We start from the raw sequence: 6,207 nt of genomic DNA, 5'->3' as shown, positions 1-6,207 counted from the left end.
TGGTGGGAATGTAAACTGACACAGCCACTATGGAGAACAGTATGGAGGTTCCTTAAAAAACTACAAATAGAACTACCATACGATACAGCAATCCCACTACTGTGCATATACCTTGAGAAAACCATAATTCAAAAAGAGTCATGTACCACAATGTTCAGTGAAGCTCTATTTACAATCACCAGGACATGGAATCAACCTGAATGTCCATCGACAGATGAATGGATAAAGTAGATGTGTCACATATATACAATGGAATATTACTCAGTCATAAAAAGAAATAAAATTGAGTTATTTGTAGTGAGGTGGATGAACCTACAGTCTGTCATACAGAGTGAAGTAAGTCAGAAAGCAGAAAGAGAAAAACAATTACAAATATACATATATTTTGAATGAAAAAAAAAATAAAATGGTTCTGAAGAACCTAGGGGCAGGAGAGGAATAATGACACAGAAGTATAGAATGGACTTGAGGATACGGGAGGGGGAAGGGTAAGCTGGGACGAAGTGAGAGAGTGGCATGGACATACATACACCACCAAATGTAAAATAGATAGCTAATGGGACACAGCCACATAGCACAGGGAGATGAACTTGGTGCTTTGTGACCACCTAGAGTGGTGGGACAGGGAGGATGGGAGGGAGACCCAAGAGGGAGGAGATATGGGGATATATGTATATGTATAACCGATTCACTTTGTTATACAGCAGAAACTAACACAATATTGTAAAGCAATTAGACTCTAATAAAGATGTAAAAAAAATGAAAGAGAAACTGATGAAGTAAGGAAGAGGCAGATGGGAATGGGAACTGGAGGTCTGGTAACTAGTGATAACTCAGGGCATAAAGATGCAGCCTAAGGAGGCAGCGTTTTCCTTTATTTGTTTTATCTGGGAAAGCATTCATTGTAAAGCCCGACATGTGACCCTGATTTCCCCCACAGAGAGTCAATTTTTCAGATTCATTTAGTAAGATTTATTGAAGGTCAATCTTGTCCTGTTGCTGTGCTAGGCACACAGAGGTTATGGTGGGAAATCAAGCAAGGTCCCTCCCCACAAGGAACTCACTGCTTCAGTGGTGGGGTGTGAAACCAAGTCCCCCTAAAACTGGGTTCCTCTGCTCAGTTTATGATTAACCTCTCTATTCCAAACTTTACTCCCTTTCTTTTCCTGAACTTGTTCCTCTCAAGATTGAGGGGTGTCAAAGAAAAGGGGGGATTCAAACCATATGCATGCCCCTGTGTCCCTATTCTTTGAAGGAAAAGACTTTTGCTTTAGTCTCCCAGGCCTCTCTTGAGTCTCAAAAGGCTGGCTCAAGAGATAAGGATTAGGAATGTGAAGTTGTAGAAACAAAGAATAGCTGTCGGCCCGGGAAAGTGGTACAATTTAGACTATAAATCCACCACATAGCAGAAACAGTGAACTCCCAGTTCCCTGAAAGAGATAGACAAAGGCCTGACACACATTCCTAGGTTGTTTTTACAGGAAGCAGACCCCCTCCAGATGAAAACTGCTGACTGCAAGAACATAGACCCTAGACTGGTTAAAACCACAAGGTTGGTGATGCTTGAAACTTCACCTTGATGCCAAGCAATCCAAGAATTGTGCACGAGCCGATCACGCACCCTGCAGCCCCCTCCCTCACACTGCCTTTAAGACTCCTTCCCTGCAAGCCATCTAAGCATTTGAGTCTTTTGAGCATAAGCTGCCCATTCCCTTGCTTGGCACCCTGAAATAAATGCTGTACTTTCCTTCACCACAAGCTGGTGTCAGTAGATTGGCTTTACTGCACACAGGGGAGGGGACCCACATTTGGTCCAGTAACAGGTGGAGGCAGAGTGTGCACACGGACATTTCTAATTTTAAGGCAATCTGTGATGAATTTAGCATTGATTTATAGCTTGCAATGAGTACAGAAAAGCCCTATATACCTTTCTATCTCTGCGTCCACCTACTCGAATAGAAATACAAATCACAATCTCACACATGTTGACCACTGGATGGCTAGATTAGTTATTAATCTAGCCAGGGTACTGGAATTAATTAACCTTAGCAGTGAACTGCATTTTGACCTTGGTCTAATCAGGCCAATTTTCCACTCTGGAGAACATGATTAATTATCTGGTTCATTCAGGGAAGGAACCCTAACAGAACAAAGCATACAAACACACACCAGAATTTTTACCTTAATTATTAGGATTATAATGCAATTTTTGATAGTGTGTCTTTCCTCTGATAAGAAAATGCACAGTAAAATAAAGACAACAGTTTAGATCTATAAATAGTTAAGGAAGGAGAAGTGGAAAATTTGGGCTACGTTGTCAGGAAAGCTGCAATTTATTTTACTAAAATATCAAATGCATTCTTTTCATTCACTTTATTTCATTGTATTTTGCACCAGCTACCCTTTATGTGAGAGATGCAAGATAATTTTGTGCTATTAATATCCTATTATATCTAATAGAGAAGAATAGTATAAACTCATCTAAAATACTTCAAAGTTCTGCCGTTTATGGAGAATGCATAAATTTATTTTTTAATTTTTAAAAATATTTATTTATTTTATTTTTGGCTGCATTGGGTCTTCGTTGCTGTGCACAGGCTTTCTCTAGTTGTGGCGGGTGGGGGCTACTCTTCGCTGTGGTGCACGGGCTTCTCAGTGCAGTGGCTTTTCTTGTTGCGGGGCACAGGCTCTAGGCACACGGGCTTCAGTAGTCGTGGCATGTGGGCTCAGTAGTTGTGGCTCAGAGGCCTAGCTGCTCCATGGCACGTGTGATATTCCTGGACCAGGGCTCGAACCTGTGTCCCCTGCGTTGGCAGGCGGATTCTTTTTTTTTTTTTTTTTTTTTCAGGCGGATTCTTAACCGCTGCACCACCAGGGAAGCCCCCATAAATTTTTATTGTATACATTTAAATAGCACCCTTAGATTTTTTTAAAAAAAACTTCAATGTGAAAACACAATGATGTTATCTAGATGTACATCAACTGAGAGAGATCACAATGAAATATCTTAAAATTAAGGCTAAGTAGGACAAAATGCTAGTCAACATAGCATACATGTTGTTACCAATGACCTATGTCAATATTCAAAGATAAATACATATAACTTCCAAGATTTTCAAGACAAAGAGTTAACATATGAACAGATACTGAAGGGGGCAAACAGTCTCATCCTTTGTATTCAATACGTTGGTACAATCCAGGTCTCAGCTGACTTCACTGCTGTGCTTTTATTGAATTGACTTAGCAAATGAACCTTAAAAGTAAATACTCTCAGAAGCAAAGCCACCACTCTGATATTTCAGTCAGAATTTCTGGTTCTGTGTGGAGAGTAAAAGGGACATTTCCCTGACCCGCCTCTTCATTAAAACAGATTTGGCTCATTTACTGGCCAAAAGTGAGGAGGATCAACTCTAATGTGGAGCAACCTCTCTCTGCCAAGGATGTTTGCAGATATTAAACACACAAATAAAGGCTTGGTGTGTCCTTAAAACAAGCATTAATGCAGTTTCCACAGCAAAGGTAAAATATCACATCACTGGCACGGCAGCTTCTCTTCAGGTCAGTGTAGCTTTTCCTCACCAAAAGTGTGAGTAGGAATAGGTTTTGGGAGGAGGAGGGACATTGGGAATTCACTGGAACGTGTCAAGGTTTACACCAAAGAAGGAAAGATGAAAAGGAGAAAGCATGGAGCAATTTTAGAACACATTGCTTCCCGCAGATTCAGTACCTCTTATGTTAAATTAGTTGCCCTCTCTTTCTCTTTACTTTTCTTCCGTATTATATTTTATCCATATTCACAAACTATTTAAATAATATTTTGAATGCTTAGGAGAGACACGTGCATGGCATACACAAACACATCTCTAGACACATTCATGTTTATTTGGCTGAGCGTAAACATATCACAGCTTAGTACATACAATGAACGAGCCTGTGGCTGTACCTTGCATCTATCATCGTAGGCTTTGGCTTTTGAGAAAAGTACAAAACGCTTAACCATAGATAACATCTATCTGATTCCTCCAAAGGGCTGGATTAAGGAATTAGATTAATATTGCTTTTTTATAATAATAGACTTTATTGTTAGAGCAGTTTAAGGTTCGTAGAAAAATTCAACAGAAAGTATAGAAAGTCCCCATATACCCTTCTCACCCTCTACGGTTTCCCGTATTATTAACCTCTTGTATTAGTGTGGTCCATCCATTTGTTACAGTTGATGAACCAATACTGACATATTATTATTAATGAAAGCCCATAGCTTGCATTAGGACTCACTCTTTGTGTTGTACTGTCTATGGGTTTTGACAAATGTCTAATGGCATGCATCCACCATTACAGTATCATGCAGAATAGTTTCACTGCCCTAAATATTGTCTGTGCTCCGTATTATTCATTCTTCCCTCACTCCCCAGGCATCCCTGTCAGCCACTGACCGTTTTTACTGTCTGCACAGTTTTGCCTTTTCGAGAATATCATATACAGTTGACCCTTGGACAACACAGGTTTGAACTGCACAGGTCCACTTACACATAGATTCTTTTCAATAGTAAATACTACAGTGCTACACGATCCACCGTTGGCTGAATCCATGGATATGGAACTGCAGATATAGAGGGAGGAACTGTATATATGGAGGACCAACTATGTTATACACAGATTTTTGCCTTCATAGAGGGTCAACCCTAACCCCTGCTTTGTTCAAGAGCCAACTATAATTGGAATTATACCGTATGTAGCCTTTTCAGACTGGCTTCTTTGACTTAGTAATATGTATTTAATGTTCCTCCATATCTTAAAAAAATTGTTTTTAATTTTATTTATTTATTTTTGGCTGGGTTCAGTCTTCACTGCTGCACGCAGGCTTTCTTTAGTTGCGGTGAGCGGGGGCTACTCTTCGTTGAGGTGTAAGGGCTCCTCATTGCAGTGGCTTCTCTTGTTGTGGAACACAGGCTCCAGGTGTGCAGGCTTCAGTAGTTGCGGCACACTGGCTCAGCATTTGTGGTTCGCAGGCTCTGGAGCGCAGGCTCAGTAGTTGTGGCAGATGGTCTTAGTTGCTCTGCAGCATGTGGGATCTTCCCGGACCAGGGCTCGAACCTGTGTCCCCTGCGCTGGCAGGCGGATTCTTAACCACTGTGCCACCAGGGAAGCCCTGTTCCTCCATGTCTTTTCATGGCTTAATAGCTCATATATTTTTAGTACTGAATATTATTTTATTGTCTGGATATACTACCATTTATTTATCCATTCACTACTGAAGGACATCTTGATTGCTTCCAAGTTTTGGCAATTATTAACAAAGCTGCTGTAAATATCTGTGGCAGGTTTTTGTGTGGACATTAGTTTTCTACTCATCTGGGTAAATACCAAGGAGCACAACTGCTGGATCATATGCTAAAAATGTTTTTTATAAAAAACTGCCCAATTATCTTTCAAAGTGGCTGTACCACTTTGCATTCCCACTAGCAATGGATAATTGTTTATATTGTTCCATATCATGAAGTATCTGTTCAAGTCTTTTCCTCATTTTTTTAACATCTTTATTGGAGTATAACTGTTTTACAATGGTGTGTTAGTTTCTGCTTTACAACAAAGTGAATCAGTTATACATATACATATGTTCCCATATCTCTTCCCTCTTGCATCTCCCTCCCTCCCACCCTCCCTATCCCACCCCTCTAGGTGGTCACAAAGCACCAAGCTGATCTTCCTGTGCTATGTGGCTGCTTCCCACTAGCTATCCACCCTACGTTTGGTAGTGTATATAATTTCCTCATTTTTTAATCAGATTTTGTGTGTGTGTGTGTGTGTGTGTGTGTGTGTTTTCCTACTGTTGGGTTTTAAGAGCTCTTTGGATATTTTGGATAGCAGTTCTTTAGATATGTCTTTTGCAAATATTTTCTCCCAGTCTGTGGCTTTTCTTCTGTTTCTCTTGACAGTGTCTTCCACAGAGCAGAAGTTTTTCATTTTAGTAAATCCCAACTTAATATTTTCTTTCATAGATGGTGCTTTTGGTACTGTATCTAAAAATTCACCATCAAACCCAAGGTCACCTAGCTTATTCTCTTGCTATCTTCTCAAAGTTTTATAGATTTGTGATTTACATTTTTATCTATGATCCATTTTTTTTTTTTTTTTTTTTTTTTTTGTGGTATGCGGGCCTCCCTCTGTTGTGGCCTCTCCCGTTGCGGGGCACAGGCTCCGGGCGCC

The 6,207-nt window shown here is 40.2% G+C and overlaps 1 long non-coding RNA gene across 1 annotated transcript in view; it reads right to left on the bottom strand.

The window, feature by feature from the left end:
* The window catches only part of LOC114484375 (uncharacterized), a 188,033-nt gene that overhangs the window by 71,030 nt on the left and 110,796 nt on the right, over nt 1-6,207 (bottom strand). The gene's annotated exons all lie outside the window — the stretch shown is intronic.

This window comes from Physeter macrocephalus, chromosome 19 (genome assembly GCF_002837175.3).
Source record: "Physeter macrocephalus isolate SW-GA chromosome 19, ASM283717v5, whole genome shotgun sequence".
Classification (NCBI taxonomy): Eukaryota; Metazoa; Chordata; class Mammalia; order Artiodactyla; family Physeteridae; genus Physeter; species Physeter macrocephalus.
The sequence above is the reverse complement of the archived record's forward strand: the minus strand, read 5'-3'. Positions and strand labels throughout refer to the sequence as shown.